At 42.0% G+C, this 18,018-nt stretch overlaps 1 non-coding gene and 1 pseudogene across 1 annotated transcript; one reads left to right on the top strand and one right to left on the bottom strand.

Moving 5' to 3' along the window:
- The window catches only part of LOC142388029 (NLR family CARD domain-containing protein 3-like), a 483,074-nt pseudogene that overhangs the window by 80,899 nt on the left and 384,157 nt on the right, over positions 1 to 18,018 (bottom strand).
- trnak-uuu (transfer RNA lysine (anticodon UUU)) lies at positions 3,312 to 3,384 on the top strand. Its single transcript has one exon. It is a non-coding gene; the product is annotated as a tRNA-Lys (tRNA).

The following is an 18,018-nucleotide window of genomic DNA, read 5'->3' on the forward strand; positions in this document are numbered from 1 at the left end:
TACAACAAGGTGTCTTTTAAGAGACAAAAGGTTAGCAGACATCGAATTTACCATAACACTATTCATGGGAAACGCATGAATGGCACGTTAAGGTCTCGGCCAAGTCGTAATTAAAAGCAGTTCTTCATTATTTAAGTAAAGAACGTGTAATCTATAGAGTCGATTTGGAGTCGGAGGGGGTGCTCAGCCCTATAGGTTTTCAGCTTACTTTTATGTTTATGAGGGGCCAGGCAGCCTACCAGTATTGTTCTCATTCTCATAGAAGGCTAAAATTGTTTAAATCAAACCTATACTGATGTCAGTTTGCTTACTGCTTTCTCCTGTTTTCTGTCTGTAGCTACTACTTCCACACTTCTCTCTGTAAAATAAATGGCAAGTTTTACATTTATTTGGGTTGGCAGACGGCAAAGTAATGATGACGTTGTGCATTTAAATCTAAAAATAACATGAAGATCTAAGTTTTTTTTTTTTTTTTTTTTTTTTTTTTTTGATGGCCCCCAAACATTTTGAAAATGCCCCCACTTTTGGGACTGTGGGGGCCAAAATTGCCCCCAAAATATTTTCTTAATTTCATACCCTGATCTACTTTGTAATTGGGTACAATCTTTAAAGGGACGCTGTACATTGCAGTTTAATATTTAAAAAAAATATTTTATTATTTTTTTCTTTTGTATTATATATTCTTATTAGTTTCACTTGCCTGAGTGGTTCAACGTAAGATGTTTAATTTAAACTCTAGCCTGTTTTGCTCATAAAGTGTAATAGATCTTAGTGTTCCATCTAAATGGTTAGGAATCTCTTCATTGTAGTTTGACAAACTAGGGGCCCCCAAACAGCATCTTGCTTAGGGCCCCCACAAAGCTAGAAACGGCCCTGGTGATAAGTGTGTCATTTTAACCAAGGGATTTGTTGCGACTCATAAGGCACGCACAAGTGACGCTGCTGTTTATGTATACTATTGCAGTCACCGCAAGTCAAAATGGAAAAGTGCGTACACGCCCTCAGACCTGTCGTGGCGATTTCATCTTTCCTGCGCTCACGATGGATTTGATAAATGCCAACCTTTGCGCAGAAAAGAACGTACACACGACCTACGCACGTTTTTCGTCTTACGCAAGTTTGATAAATGAGGGCCACTGATTTCAGTTTTGTCTGAGTTTAGCTGGAGGAAATAGTTTTGCATCCACACACTGATCTGTTCGATTAACATTATTACCTGTCCCCCATTTTTCTGAGTCTGGTCCTACGTGTGTGTAGATCGGATGTTTGTTAGGTATTGATTAGTTTTAATGAATACCATGTTCTCTCTCATTTAATTTCATGTTCAATACGTGTGTATAGTTGCGTTTCTTTAGTTGCACTGGTTGACTGATTGATTTTTCGAGACAGTGAAAGTGGTGATATGATAACCACAGTTTTTGTTTAGTTTTTTAGACAAGACATGAGTTGCGGGAACGCAGAATTCTAGGTGAACATTTCTTTCCGGAGTCCGTTTCAGCCGGTCGGACATTTTTTGAGTTGCAGCTAAGCTAAGCTTCAACTTTAGCCTGCCCGGGACCAGGCTAGTTCAGCAGCATAAGTTACCATGGTTACTCAGCGGGCGTTCAAATAAGCCACCTTTATGGAACGGAACTCTCGCTAAATTTAGCCAGAAGTAGCGAAATAAGCCAGGCTAAGCCAGCGGTCTCTCTGTGTTTATTGGCATACAGCACGGTTAGTGAGATCCAGATCCATGTGGGCACTCAGGACGGATTTAAATAGCGACTCTGAATGGACGGTAAACCCGCACTGAAGGCCCAGTGAGCCAAAGCACGGCCGCCACTGAAACATATATTTGAAACCTGTCAATATGTTAACTTTGTGTGTTTACCTCTATAACTGATGTTATATGTAAAACAGAGCACATGGTCAATTAGCTTTTTAAAAATCTTTATTTTAAAGAAAACGATCAAAACAAGAGTTTTTCTGGAAGAGATTTAAATAAGTTCTGAATATGCATAGAAGAGAGGTTACATTTGAGTCTATTTTCTTTGTTCAGAACTTAAAACAAAAAGCTGAAGTCTGCACACTGAGAAAAACTGGTTTTGAGGATATTTCTGAAATTTCCTCCTAATAACCAACTTGGGTGGGTCACCCCAGTGGAACATTTTATTTGTAGGATGCAGGTTTCATGTTTTCAGCTGGAGATGTATGCTTTTTGTTCTGTATGTTACATATTTTTATCTTGATCAGGACATTCAGAACGCTTGCATGCACAGGTAAGTCCAGCTTCAGTTCCAGGTGTACTCGTCCATTTAACTGGACCACCATGTTGTCCCAGCGTACATGCACGGGATAGACTGCAGAAAACCTTCCTGACATTCTGCTGCCTCTAACTTTCTCTGTGGGACATCGCGCTACATGTAAGTGCAGCTGAAATCGCTGCCAACATGTTGTCTTTAAGTCACTGGAAGGGTGATTTTCTCACATGAGGCTGCGGTTACAAAATCAGGATTTTATTAGAGCAGAGCGACAGTCTGGACATGCTTTAAGTGACCACGAGTTGACACGTAGTCTTAATGGGCTGATTTTCAGTTTAGCCGTCTGACAGAAGAAACAGAAAAATATGTGGATGAGAGCAGCTTTATTGGGAATTTGGCTGGAAATATACACTCATTCTTTCCTGTTTTTACTAAAAGATCCAGAAATATTAAACTCTGTAACATGTGTTAGTGCACCAACCCATGCCAACTCAGTTAGCATATATACAGCTATAGGAACAGTTTACTGAATGTCCCATCTTGTAGACAGCCTCAGTGTTGCATTTCCAGTCCAGTCTGCTGTCCAGGTGAACCCTCAGGTATCTGTAATCCTCAACCACCTCTTCACCGAGGATGGAGACGGTGTTCAGCTGAATTATTTTCCTATAGATGTGATAGTTTCATGTAGATGTGCTGAGGTGTGACAGGGAAGCTGTTGGTACATGGAGGATGTGAGGTCTGCAGCAGGAGGCAGCAGCATGCTGAGTTTGTCTGAACTCTTCCATCTGTCTGATCCCACATTATCCCAAAGCCTGTGAGCTTTTCCATTCCTGACCACACATCCCTCACACTGTTCTGCTGCAGATAGTTTCCCACCGACTTGCTCTCTTCCTTTTTTCTTCACACTCCTCCTTAACTCCCTGTTTCCCTCCATGAAGGCCTTCTTCTTTATGCTCAGTGGCTGCAACACAAGTTCACATCAACCAGGCATTTGTTCAGAAAACAGCGTCACAGCTTTGGACTCAGGAAGTGTTTCAGATGTCAGCTGTCACTCAGACAAGCTTTCATAGGGCCTGGATAGCTCAGTTGGTAGAGCATCAGACTTTTAATCTGAGGGTCCAGGGTTCAAGTCCCTGTTCAGGTGCAGAAATGTAATCTCCCACTTAACCTGTACTTCCCTCTATGCCTGCACTCTGTTTCTACACTGTCACCTCTGACAGAGCCTGGCTGATGCTTTTCCTTCTATGTAGCTTATTGTTAGCTTTGCTGTTAGCTGCATCGTTATATCCTCATTTCTAAGTTATATAAATATATATAAATAATATATATATAAATATAAGTTATATAAGATATATTGTTGCTCAGTTTTCCTCTGAGCCACAGAGATGGTCAGCTCTCATTGTGTCCAATAACTGCAGCTTCTAAAGTGGATTTCATAGCACTGCTGCATCTCTGACAGTTATCAGATCATTTGGGTGGAAAAACATACATCACAACCCTCTGAATCTGCTTTCAGTCCCACTTGAACAGTCTCTCACAGTTTCAGACACAAAATGTGTCTTTTAGTGTGAATCTCAGCTGATATCTACAACAACTGTAGAGGGACTCATATCATTTCACCAGCTGGTGTGATAAACTCACAGAAACACCTCAGGAGCAGCACCTGGGATCTTTTGGGAGAAAAGGGGATTCTCTCCATGCTGATAGAGCTGGTAATAAATGAGTTTATGGATCCTACATATTACACAGTAAAACAATGATAAAGGTGCTTTCTGAGCCTTGACATCTTTTTCTTTTATTAGGAAAATGTTCCAAATTTTATCCCATGGAGGGAGCCAATGAAGTAAAGATTGATGCATAAAAGCATTAAAAAGCTCTCCTGTAAGTTCTCTGTTCAAGTTTTATTTGGGTTCAGCTGCATGTTTCTCTTTATTGAATCTTTAAGCCCTCATAGATCAGTCTGATCCCAACAGAAGTCTCGCAGGTTTACTTGGTTGCTGTAGTTCACTAAAGCAGGACTCTGAGCAGGGCCCTCCGCTAACAGGCTCCTCTCCTTTAGAGCCAGTGACAGGGTTGGCTTTGGGAGGTGACGCTGCTCTGTGCTTTAAACAGCAGGCTTTAATCCACCAAACTTCAGTTGCTTTATGATCTACTTTTCAGAGGATTTGTAAATGACTAAATAAATAACACCACTGACTAAACCTTCAACTGAACCTGAACTAAGCAGAAGTTTGACTGGTTTGGATACGGTCAGGATCACACTCATTGGACACATAGAAGATCTGATTTACTTCCTTTACTTCTTCATTTGCTGTTCTGAGTGACACAGAAGCAGGGCTGGACTGACAGTCTGGCATACCGGGCATTTTCCCGGTGGGCCGACGCCCCTCGAGGGCCGGTGATGTCGTTTTTTTTTTGTTTTTTTTTTATTAATGTAAAAAAAAAAAAAAAAAAGTGACCGGCGGGCGGCCCACGATTTCATGTTGACGGGGCTAGTCCAATGAAATCTCTCAGCACCTCTTTGGCCCGCCCCTCTCCTCACCGTTGACACAGGTCATCAATCCTAGCATTTGGAGGCAGACGTGACCCAGGGACAGATTGAGGAGGTCAGAATAGCCAGCCCGGTAAGAAGTAGGCTAATGTTAGGCGAAATGTTAGCAGAATTACATGTTTTTTTAATGGGAGGACTGAGGACAATAGCAGAATGGATACCTCTGTGTGCGTGGAGACTTAAATTAGGTATTTATAGATAAACTACATTGGTATGGGGGGAATTGATCATGCTGAAATTTTTACTTATTTTATCCAGTCAGGCTGGAACACGAATAAAAAGCCTAGCCTGTTTTTTGAACAACCATGTTGGTTAGGAGGTGGTCACCGACTGTACACCACAGTGTATGTGTGTGTGTGTGTGTGTGTGTCTAAGCGTTTCTGTCACAGAGATCATTCAGTCTTTATTTTCAACTAATGCTATGAGTACATTTATTTTATTTGAAGGTGTAAAAGTGACATGCGCCTGTCATTAGCATTACAGTACTTAAACCATCATTATTGTAGGCAAGGCTATAACGTATCTAGTGCCATTCCATTTTGTAGGCTTATGTAAAGTTGACTGCTGTGCAGATATTGCAAATACCCAATGACATCAGTCATAGATACCAACAGGCGCGTATTCTACGGGGGGGATGAGTACGATGCATCCCCCTCACTTCTACTGGAAGGCCATTCCATCCCCCCCACTTTTGTCCGTCAAAACCTCACTAAAATCTACTTTTGTAATAAAATAGTAAACGTTCGCCTGTTGTAGGAAATTAAAAATGGTTGCTGTCGTTAGGCATATCACTCTGTAAATCCCAGCGCAACAAATAGCCTCAACAGCTTGCGCATCCTGCCGAAAGCGCTGCGGCGGTGCTGACCAGGGTTGCCAATTGCCGACTTTTTTTTTATCAGTCTTCGGCCGCTTCTTTTGGGCTTGTTTTCAGGACGCCGTTCGCTTATTTCGAGTTGAAGATCTGGCAACACTGGTGCTGAGTCTGACTGCTGAGAGCTCAGCGCAGTCATTCAAACAATTTCTCACAGGTCGTTGTGCTGTTCGTGGTGCTGCATATACCCACTTGACGCCTTCAATGAAGAGTCGCTGAAAAGGTAGAATTTAATCACTGTTTTAGATCAGCAAAATTCACTGCCTGCCATGAAGGCAACATTTTCAGGCATCATAGGTTAAGCCATTAACAGACGCAAGTTTCCTGGCTAGTTCATGACAGTTAGGCTAAGTTTACCTACTAGCATAAAGTTCCCAGTCATTCTTCTAACTGGCCTGACTTAGCCTACTTTAGTTTTAAAACTGTCCTCTTTTTTCGTGCAATATAGCCAATGATGCAGAAAAGGAAAAGACAGGGGACAATAGACGGCTTTTTCAAGAAAAAACAAGTAAGTTGTCTTCTCCACTCCCCCTCTGCATACATTGACATGCTTGCAAGTTGCAAGCGTGTCACTGGTTGTCTGTGTCGAGTGCTACCGCCGTTGGGATGCGCAGGTTTGACTAGGCTACATGCAGAGGAGAGCTATCCTCGTGTGATTCGTGTAATTTTCAAACGTCGACAACGCACTTCAATCTACACGGTGTCCCACTGATGTATCACTCAAAATATACACAAAGCATGTGTTTGTTAAAATTCGAGTAATTTCCAAAGTGTTGTAGGCCTACTTCAGTTTCTGGACCAGAATGGATGTCAAGTTTTAAAGAAAGCTGTGATTTCAAAATGATATATGACAATTCTATTACACATTGAAAATGACATGAATATTAATAATACACACCATCTTTATTTACACTGTGTATTAATGTATTATCTTAATATAATCATCCAGTTTTTAAAGCCAGTCATAAGGCTGTGTCTGAATTAAAATCTTTATTACAATAAAAGCAGATCTCTGACTGACATGAAGCCATATTTTGTACCACTGTGCTTACAAAGTAAGAGTGTATTTAGAAAGTGAGGAGGAATATGTGTATATGGTCTATAATCAACATTTGATTCACATTACATAACATTTAGCAGACACCTTTAGGGTGATCTGTATCCAAAAGGCAACTAGGAGAGGTTTGCTTGACAAGTGAACTTAAAAGAAATATTAAAAATTGAGCAATACATGAATAATAAGACATAGGGGACTCTGTGTCCCAGCATTAAATATTCACTACACTCCTGCTCATTGCTATGTACTTGTTTAGGATACGCAGTTGCCGCATTTCCCTGCCTCAGTGAGAGGAGATGAGGATGTAATTGATGTTGCAGAGGCCTCAATAGTGTAGCCGTGTGTCATGTGCAAAAGCACAAGTTGGATCTGTTGGACAGGAAAATGATTGCTGAGCAGTTTGTTTGCCACAATGAGCAAAGAAAAAACACATTTGGTTCTTTCAAATAGTGTAAAGCCACTTGAGGCTGACACATGAATGTTATAATATGTTTCTTGTTTCCCAAATAAGTTGATGAGCATTTGATTAGAGCATTTGTTACCTGTTATGAAGTGTTTGTTGTAAATGTCTATTGTATTGTCTGTTGATTTAAATACTGTAAGTTTTTTACACGAGTTTCACAAATTAAAGACATTTCAAGTCTTGTTTTTATAATGTGTTGTCAGTTATGCTTGTCAATACTAAAACATAATTTAGATATATAATATCTGAAAATGTGCCCAAACAAATTCTTGCACTGGTTTAACATGGCTATAACCTACTACATGATGTGCACACAGAAGTACAATGACAGAAGTATGACTTACTGGGTTATATAAAGGTTTTTGTACAATATATCCAGTGTAGAATGCAATATTGACACATCTGTCATAGACCAGTATACTGTTACTTAGAATTATGTCAGACAAGTTTTGTTTTCAGTGACTGTATAATCTGTAAGACCAGACCATAAACATAGAAGCCCAACATTACATAGATCTTGTCTTGGCATTAGATGGAGAACATTTGAACTTGAACTTGACCACTGGTTTGACTGCCTGCACTCTGTGTGTCAACAAGTAACAAATGCTCTAGCCAAATGTCATTAGAGCTACAATTATTGAACATTCATGCAAAAGCCTCAAGTGGCTTTACAACTAGTGACTACTGCTATTAGTACTGCTATCACTTACAACTAATAATGACACACTACTTGAAAGAACCAAATGTGTTTTGTCTCTGCTCATTATGACAAACTAATCATAATGCAATCATTTTCCTGTCCAACAGACCCGGGTGCACACACACACACAAAGTCGCCCACAGTGTATCTGATCGCATTTCTTCCATTTTGTAGGCCATGTATGTACAAGTTTATATAATTGATCATCGCTATTTGGAATGATTTCTTCGCCTGTTCCAGAACACCCCCACTTTTGGAAAGCTTGATACACCCCTGGATACCAAGTGTGTCATTAATGTTTATGACACTCTCATGTAGACACCAAAGTGTTCAGTGTTATTTTAGCTTGTGATAACTATATTGTTTGCAGGTGTTACAGGTTACAGTTGCCCATGTAATATAAGTGAAACATTGCTTTGCTGAAATGGATTGGTAGGTAACCGGAGAAATACGGAATTAATATTCCTGCCTCGGTCATTTTCGGTCATTTTCAACCCTCCGCTACATCAAACACAGACTGAAGAGTTGCCTTTCTGCCAGCAAACTGGAAGCCTTTATGTTGATGGCCACCGAGAAAGATGTTCTTGTGTCCCTTGATACTGACACAGTGATTGACAGAGTGGCAGAGAAGAGCAATTTAATGACAAAACTGCTTTTGTAAGGTGAGGAGATTTATTTAAATGAATACAATTGTGTTAGGATTTAATTGCATTTTTCACAGAAAGTGATGAGATTACTTGTGTGATCGTATAAATATTCATGGTGGGCCGCCATGGCCTAAAAATGCCCGGGCCATTTTTTGGTCCCAGTCCAGCCCTGCACAGAAGACGGGATGGTGAATGAAGAACTGCAGCTAACATTCTTCACAGAGCTGGTGTGGACGGGAGTGGCCTTGTTTGGAGCTGAAACTTCACTGAGTCATAAGTTTTGATCCCAGAACCTCTGAGGTTGAAAACATTCACCAAACAGTCTGAGCTATTCTTCCAGACACTCAGATGTGCTGTCCTACAGCTCTTCTCTCTGGACTTTGACCTATAAAATACAGAAACACATCACATTACATTCAGAAGTTTATTAATAATAATAATAATAATAAATATTTTGGACACTCAAAGATGCTTAACACCTGCAAAAAAATATATTAAAAAAAGGTTTCTACCTACCTTTGATGGAGCAAGAGATTTAGTTTGGATGCAGATGCTGCGGTGATGTAAATACTGGTGTTAGCAGCAGTTTAGTGTCACTAAAGACAACTTTTAACAGCAGAAGGAGAATTTTCTGTCTTAGCAACAAAAATCTGAGAAAATGTCAGAGAAAATACAGAAAAAGCGGAATGCTGTGGATTTAAAGATGGAAACATTTTGCTGTGCTTCTTTTCACTTCCCGTTGGACGGTGAAGACGACGCACTCAGCTTTTCACCAGACAACATGGCCTTGGTGGTGTGGTGGTCAGCAGCAGTGAAGACTTTGAGTTGTTCACAAATGAGCTTCATGGTGCTTCAGTTGCTCAACTGCGCCCACAAGTGGGCAATAAACGTAAAGCAGCTGGTGCCGTCCACCATTATAATAATAATAATAATAATAATTAAAATAATTTTATTTATAATATTTAATATATATGTTATTCATTCTGTGTTCTTCCCTATGGGATTAATAAAGTATTTATTTTCTGTTTCACACAATTATTATTGTTGTTATCCCTGTTGGGCTCATTATTACAGCTGCTGCTGCTCTCTGGATCTCTCAGAGACACAAGAAGAAGAAATCAGACTCTCCTCCTGATGAAGCAGCTGTCCAGCAGCTGCTCTGACTCAGAGCTCTGATACTGGCTGTGTTAGAAACCGCATACTTCTCCTACTACTCATACTAACTTTCTGAGTTAGTATGCGAGTTTGAGTAAGCAGAAGTTCCCGGATGCATACTAGATTCTCTGAAATGTTGGGTATGCATCATGAGGTTACTACTCATACTCAAACTACCCAAGATGCAACGTAACGTGACGTCGCCGATCGTCATTTCCTGTCAAAACGGCAGTTTCAAGCTAGCTACAACGAGGGTAGGTTCACTTCCTGTTTTCAAAACAAAAGCACCAATTGTATGGTAATGGCTTTCCCTATGATAAAAGGCAACGGGTATTCTATTTTGTGAAAATAACCGGAAGTGCGTTGCTCACTGCGGCTAGCTTTAGTAGCGCCGAATTCGTGGGAACAAAATTGTAAACAGCCGGTATTTTGTCAGGTTTTCAACACGTTGGGGATCTAAACGACTACTTTCTCGCCTGAAAATGTTTCAAATGTTGCTAAAGTTTACAAAGTTTAGAGCTTAAGGGAAATCGGCTTCAGGCCGGCTGATTTCGGCTCGGGCAGATTCCACTTTAATTTAAAGTCATTTTCCTCCGTCTCAGCTCCATCATGTAGACAGTCTAACCCTTTTTATCCACAGCGCCATTTATTTGTTCAATTGCAAATAAATAATTGGCTTAAAAATTCACCGTATTGTGTATTTATTTACATTTTACTCAACATGTAACACTGTGAATATGTTTGATCTCAGGATGTTGAGAGAGACTTTAGTTAAATCTAGATTACAGCAGATTATCAGAAATGATTCAGCTGAACTCCAACACAAACAGCTCTGACAGCTACAGAAGATCCCGTCTGAGAAAAGCAGATGTATTTCAGTTCTATGCTGATTTATTTATGCTTTACATGCAGGTTTTATGATAATAACATGTTTCCATCTGCGTGCTTTCATCCTTTTACAAACTTTTGTAAACAGCAACATGCAAAGAGCTCGTGGGCTCTCAGAGTCGTTCTAAAAGACTAAATTAAATGAGTTTTAATGGACTTCTGAACACTTTATGAAGGTGTCCCTTTAGAGGTGGACATCCTTTAATCATTTTAAACGCAGATTAAACAGTCATAAAAATAACCTTTTGTCTGTTCCTCCACACTTGGCCTCATTGATAAACGCTGCGGGGTTAAAGAAAGATGAAATTCATTTATAATACAGCTGTGATGTGGCTCTGCAGCTCTGACTCAACAGATGTTTTAAAGATACTCCATAAAAAGTGAGTCAGGGGCTTTGGATAATTCAGCATATCTGAAAAGAGTCCATTGACTCTTTTGGGCTTTCACATGCGCGCGCATACCATCAACCGGTAAGTGACATGCTGTTTATAAAGTTGTTTTGTAACGTCCCCATGCCAGTAATGTGAGAACCATGCATATGGTTTTGATGGTAAGGCTTGTGACTTTATTGTCAAATGGTTTATAAAGTGGTGTGACGTTTCTGCAGTGTGCAAGTTTTATGTGGAAGGTTTAGAATTTGCCCCTTTGCCAGCACGTATTTGGCTAGCATGACAGGCTGCGCAAACAGCGCGATCGCCGCACAGGGAGCGCCGATTTGCACCTCTCTGTGTCCTACTGTCAGTATTTGACAACCTCTAGCAATGGGATTGCGCTTCAAATGCCCCGGAGTTCCCCTTTAAATGGAAGATGTTTTTGAAGCCTCGAGCCGGATCGCCTCTCCTCTCCAGAGCAGCTGAAGGTCAACAGAACCAGATGGAACCCTGAGGTTCCCAAAGCAGATGCCTCCTCCCCCCGACTACACATCCAGATCCTGTCCATGTAAACCACAAACAGGGTCGGAGACGAGGGGCAGAACTGGTGGAGTCACCGTAAACCAGAACCACTTCCGAACCAGAATGCAGACACAGCTCTGACTGCGTTATTCAGTGACTGGATATCCTGTAAAAGTGACTTCTGCGGCACCCCCCACAGACTCCCTGGGGGTCCAGAGTCCAGAAAACACATGTAACACAACCCTAACCCTGGATGGTTAAACTCCCATGATCCCTACAGTAACTATGTGAGGGTAAAGATCTGGTCCACTGTTCCATGACCTGAACACATTTCTCCTCCTGAAAGGTTCAGTAACCAATCAGAGCCCCCTCTTCAGCCTTAAACTTTACCAGAGAAGTGTGATTTTCCCCAATAACAGATAATGCGTGAAATGTAGATCTATTTCCAGGTAATAGCTGGAAAGCACAAATATTACAGTCTTACTGTGTAAGATTATTACTGCATGGTTTTTGTGTTGTGCTCACTCAGGCATGATATACCTGCTTTATGAAGTCAGATTAATGGAAAATAAATAACTTTAACCCTGAAAGGGGCTGCTGACTTGCATGGGAATTCACAAATATCACATTTATGTGACATGAGTAACTTAAAGCTGAGGGAAAAGTCATTAACGTAGTAAATAGCCCTGACATTGAGCCAATGCTACCACCATCAGGTCAAAGTGGAACATTTCCCTCAATAATTTTCACCCAGCCAGCTCCTATTGCACTAGCTTCACTTATTATAATCCCTTAAAAAGGTTTTGTATTAAAACGACAAAGCTTTGTGACATTTCTATCTTTAACACTGATGAAAACAGTGTTTTGCTGCCCTTCTTAAAGTCTCTAGTGACATAAGGATGGCAGCTGACCGTGGGCAGTACTGTTTTAATTCTTCTTGACTTATCATCAGCATTTGATACTGTAGATCATGAACTGTTGCGACAGAGAATGAACTGTGACTTTGGAATTACTGGGACAGTCCTGAAGTGGTTGTCCTCATATTCGTCAAATAAGACTTTTTCTGTTTGTGTAAACAATATAATGTAATAATAATAATAATAAATCAAATTTGTAACGCACTTTTCATTAGCAAAAATCTCAAAGTGCTACAAAGTACAACTAAAATCAGGGATAAAATCAACATCATAAAAATCATGTGGCAGCAGAATAGGCTTGCTTAAAAAGAAAAGTCTTTAAGCCTCTTTTGAAGTCTCCCAGTGGTTGCGGAGCTCTCAGATAGACCGGAGGAGAGTTCCAGAGACGGGGGGCAGCCACAGAGAATGCCCGATCTCCCATGGTCCTTAATCTGGATCGAGGAAGGTGGAGGAGGTTGCAGTCTTGTGATTGTAGAGATCTGGTGGATGAATGTGGAATGAGAAGGTCCTTCAGATAATCTGGTGAGGTTCCGTTTAAGCATTGATGGGTGATGAGAGCAATTTTGTACTGAATTCTGTAAGTGACAGGAAGCCAGTGCAGATCATGGAGAATAGGTGTAATATGGTCAGATTTACGAGCTCTCAATAGAACCCTGGCTGCACCGTTCTGAATGTATTGAAGCTTCTGAAGGTGTTTTCTGTGGATTCCAACAAACAGAGAGTTGCAGTAATCGAGCCTGGAGGAAACAAAGGCATGGACGAGAGTCTCGGCATCAGAGAAAGAGAGAGATGGACGAATTTTGGAGATATTACGAAGATGAAAGAAGCAGGTTTTAAACAGATGCTTAATGTGATTTTCAAATGTAAGTTGAGTCCATTCTTACTCCAAGATTTGTAACAGGGGTAGAGAGGGAGATGTCTTGTCCAGAAAAAGAAATAGTCGTCAGAGTTGAAGTTTGAACCTGGTGAGGGTTGCCAATCAGTATGGCCTCAGTTTTGGAGCAGTTTAACTGAAGAAAGTTCTGATTCATCCACGTCCTTATCTCCTCCAGGCAGGTAGTGAGGTCAGTGAGTGAAGATGGTGATGATGATGCTCCAGTTCTAATGTAAAGTTGTATGTCGTCAGCATAACAATGGAAGGAGATGTTGTGCCGATTAATGATTTGACCTAAAGGCAGCATGTAAAGGGAAAATAGCAGGGACCCTAGAACTGACCCTTGTGGGACACCACAGGAGACACAGACAGTCTGGGACTTGGCGTTGCCAAGACTAACACATTCCAGCCTATTGGAGAGGAAGGATTTAAACCAGTCCAGATCCGTGTCACAGAGACCGACCTCCTCATGAAGATGGTGGAGGAGGATATTATGGTCCACAGTGTCAAAGGCTGCAGTGAGGACAAGGAGAGAAGTAGAGCCAGTGTCAGCTGCCATGAGGACATCATTGGTAACTCTCAGCAATGCGGTATCAATACTGTGAGCTGGACGGAAACCAGACTGAAATTTCTCGTACAGAGAGTGTTGTTGTAGGTGGAGCTGCAGCTGAGCAGCAACAGCTTTTTCCAGCAATTTTGACAGAAATGGGAGGTGGGAAATTGGGCGGTAATTGGAAAGAATGTCTGGATCCAAGTTGGATTTTTTCAGAAGAGGTTTGATGATAGCAGTTTTAAGAGGCAATGGAACATGACCAGATTTCAGTGACTTGTTTATTATTTGTGTGATTAATGGGCTTATTGCAGCGTAATTGGATTTTACGAGTGACGAGGGGAAGGGATCCAGGGCGCAGGATGAAGGCTTCATTTTCTTGATGATACTCTCCACTTCACTCTGAGCAACGTCGTCAAAGCAGCTCAGGGACCCAGAATGCACACGGGTAGATGCCAGCCGAAGATCATGAAGGCTATGGAGCTGAGATCGGATAGAGCCAACTTTGTTTTTTAAAAAAGAAAGAAACAGGTTGCATTTTTGAGCCGAGTCCTCAGCATGAGTTTGTTCAGTGGGATTAAGGAGATGGTTTATTGTAGAGAAAAGCTGTTTAGAATTTCCCGGGCAGCTGTTGATGATGTTGGAATAATACTTAGACCACGCTTCTTTAAGAGAAAAGGCGTAAGCTTTCCGATGTTCCTTATATGCCTGCTTGTGTACAGAAAGACCAGATGATTTTACACGTCTCTCAATAGCACGGCCTGCTGCTTTCATGTTCCGCAGTTCATCAGTGTACCAAGGGGCTGAGCGGGGGAATGACACCAGCTTCGATTTAAGAGTAGCATGGAGCTCCAGAAGCTCCTGAAGAGATTGATTATAGTAATCCACAGAGTCATTTACAGATGAATGATTGACAGCAGTCAGGGAGTGGAGATCAGAGGACAAAGCCGCAAGGGAGATGTTTTTCAAGTCACGGAACTGAATAAGACGTTTAGGATTTGGAGCAGACAAAGTTGAAGGCACTTCTAGAGAGATGACACTGTGGTCCGAGACACCGAGGTCATATAAGTCGTTGATAGTTACAGTGTCTGTAATCACCAAATCCAGCGTATGCCCCCTGTTGTGTGTAGGGGCGTCAACATGCTGAGTAAGATTAAGAGAGTCCAGAAGAGACTTAAAATCTGCTGCCAGAGGGGAAGAAGGATGATCAATATGGATATTTAAGTCTCCAAGAATGATATTTTTCACAGAACGGGCACAGAGAGAAGTAAAGAGGTCATGCATCTCTGAGTTAAATGAAGCATGTGGTTTTGGAGGCCGAAAAAGCAATATAATATTCATCTGGAGGGGGGCTTTAAGATTGAAGGCCAAACATTCAACAGAAGAAAAGTCCTGAAGAGCCAGATGAGACAATTTTAAATTACTGCGGTAAATTATGGCCAGACCACCACCGCGGCCAGTGCGGCGAGCTCTCTGCAGATAACTGTATCCAGGGGGACAGGCTTCATTCAGCGAACTGTACACATCTGGTTGGTGCCATGTTTCAGTAAGGCACATAAGGTCCAAATTCTTCTCCAGAATATGGTCATGAATAAAACAGGATTTGTTGGACAATGATTGTACATTGAAAAGTTCCATTTTAACACTGGCTGGAGTAGAAGCCTTTTGGAGAGGCCTCAGCAGACTGAAATCCACTCCACGTTCCACTTGCCCCTTCGTTCGCTGTGCTCCTCCCGCGGGAACTACAGACGCAGCGTTCTGATGACGTAATCGATGTGCGGCACGTTCGGTAGACCAGATGGTAACCATGGGACCAGACCCAGCCAGTCGATAATAAACAGTTCTCCTCCGAGAGCCTCTATGGACATAACGGGGTCAACGCAGAAGGCCCAGACGTTTAAGGATGGAGACACAAGGTGGAATGGAGCAGTTGTTAAGTCCAATAAACTGGGAAGCGGAATAGGTCAACATCGACGAGCCAGCCAAGCCGGGAGAAGCTAGCACAGAGCTAACCGCTAGCAGCAGTCCCACGGCTCCAAAACAGATATTCAGAAAGCAGTGCGATGTAATCCACAGCTTTCTGCCCAGATCACCGATCACGAAGAGTTCAGATAAGTGTCCATCAACCTGGCAACAGTCGAGTGGCTTGTTTTTCGCTTGTTTATCGCGGAGAAGCGGCGAACATTCAACGCCAGCGTCCTCTCCCGATCGAAATAAAACTCCTGAGATGACCTGAGGGGTCTGGAAGGTGATCTGATGTTTCTACTTTAAAGTATGGAGTTCCTCAAGGATCAATTCTTGGTCCTATTTTGTTTTTGCTGTACATCAGCCCTCTTGTCAAAGTCATTAGTCATTTTAAAAATGTCTCCTATCATTTTTATGCAGATGACATTCAATTGTATTTTTCTTTTAAGGAGTCAGAGTTGCACAAACTGTCTGAGCTATTGGACTGTCTCTCAAGCATAAAGAACTGGCTCACTGAAAACTGCCTCCAGTTAAATTGTAAAAAGACTGAGACGCAAAAAATTCCCCTGGTCCTGAACCACCTCGGTTCTCTGAGCTCGTACGTTCAGTTGAGCATCAGGACTCTTGGTGTCTGGTTTGATCAGTCTGTCTCTTGACTGCCATTCTAGACACGTAGTAAAAAACTGCTTTTATCATTTAAGAAATATTGCAAAGTTAAGGCCAATCCTGTCCAACTCTGACTTGGAAATTGTGATTCACACTTTTATCTCTTCACGTTTGGATTATTGCAATTCTCTTTTTATTTGTTTTAACAAATCTGGTTTAAATCGTCTTTAAATGGTCCAAAATGCAGCGGCTCGACTTTTAACAGGATCAAGCAGACAGACTCATATTACGCCAATTTTATCTTCCTTGCACTGGCTCCCGATCAAATATCGTATAGATTTTTAAATTTTAGTGTTGACTTTTAGAGCCCTGCATGGGTAGAGCCCTGCATGGGCAGACCCCCAGCTATGTCTCTGATCTGCTGTGTCCCTACAGCTCCGGCCGTTCCCTTCGGTCCTCAGGCCAGAACCTCCTCATGGTCCCAAGGACTTCCTTTAAAACCAGAGGAGACTTGTCTTTCCAGGCTTTTGCTCCTAAATTATGGAACAAGCTGCCTGTGTCCCTTGGTGAGGCGGAGTCTGTGGATTCTTTTAAGAAGCAGCTGAAGACATTCTTCTTTAGACAGGCTTTTAGTTGATTGGCCCGATGTCAGTTTTTGTATCTATATATGAACTTGTTTTCTCTTTGTAATTTTGTTTTACTCTGTAAAGCACTTTGTGATTTTTATCTATGAAAGGTGCTATATAAATAAAAGTTCTTCTTCTTCTCCTTTTGCCTTCACTTCTGGAGAACATTATTGAGAAATGAGTTCAGTGTGGCTAAAAAGCAGCACTCCTGATTGAGAGACCTGAGCTTACCCTGAGCCTAAAGTCACAAGACCTGGGGCCTCATGTACAAAGACTTGCATGGATTTCCTACTGAAACATGGCGTACGGCCAAACCAAAATGACCTCCAACGTCGGATGTATGAATCTGTGCGCACGCATGTATCCAAGCACATTTCGTTTGTACATCCCAATCAACGTGGAATTGAGCGCACATGTCGGAGCAGCCGACTCCTCCCTGTCCACGCCCCTACTTAAATACGCAAATCATATTTAAATGAGCCCTGCACCTGCTATTCCCCTCTGTGTACGATCAGAAAACAAAGAAAAAAAACACTGAAAGTGAATTGGAAGTGCTACTGTGCGAAGTGGAGGCGCGCAAAAATGTACTCTTTGGTACGCTGTCATCCGGCATAAGCAGCAAACGCAAGAGGAGTGGGTGGGAGAGCCTGTGCGAGGCTGTCAATGCTGGGGGGTCTGAGAAGCCTCACAAGCAGAGGTGCAGAATAAGTGGTCCCACATTAAGGTGGAGGTGAAGCGGAGACTGGCTGCCCACCGTTGCAGTGTGGCCAAAACAGGCGGGTGGGGGGGTGACCGACCCGGTTTGAACAGAGAGTCGGCGCAACTATGGGTGGCACTGCTCTCTCATGGGGTGGTGGGAGCTCATGTGGGTCACTCTGATTACCCCCAAGGTAAATACCCATGTTTTTGTGTAACTCACAACAACCTGTTCATACAGTAACGTGCAGAAGTGCGCCGGGGAAAAGGTGAGGCTGATTGAGATATTTCACACTTTACGCACGGGGTTATTGATATA

Source organism: Odontesthes bonariensis, chromosome 2 (assembly GCF_027942865.1).
Source record: "Odontesthes bonariensis isolate fOdoBon6 chromosome 2, fOdoBon6.hap1, whole genome shotgun sequence".
Lineage (NCBI taxonomy): Eukaryota > Metazoa > Chordata > Actinopteri > Atheriniformes > Atherinopsidae > Odontesthes > Odontesthes bonariensis.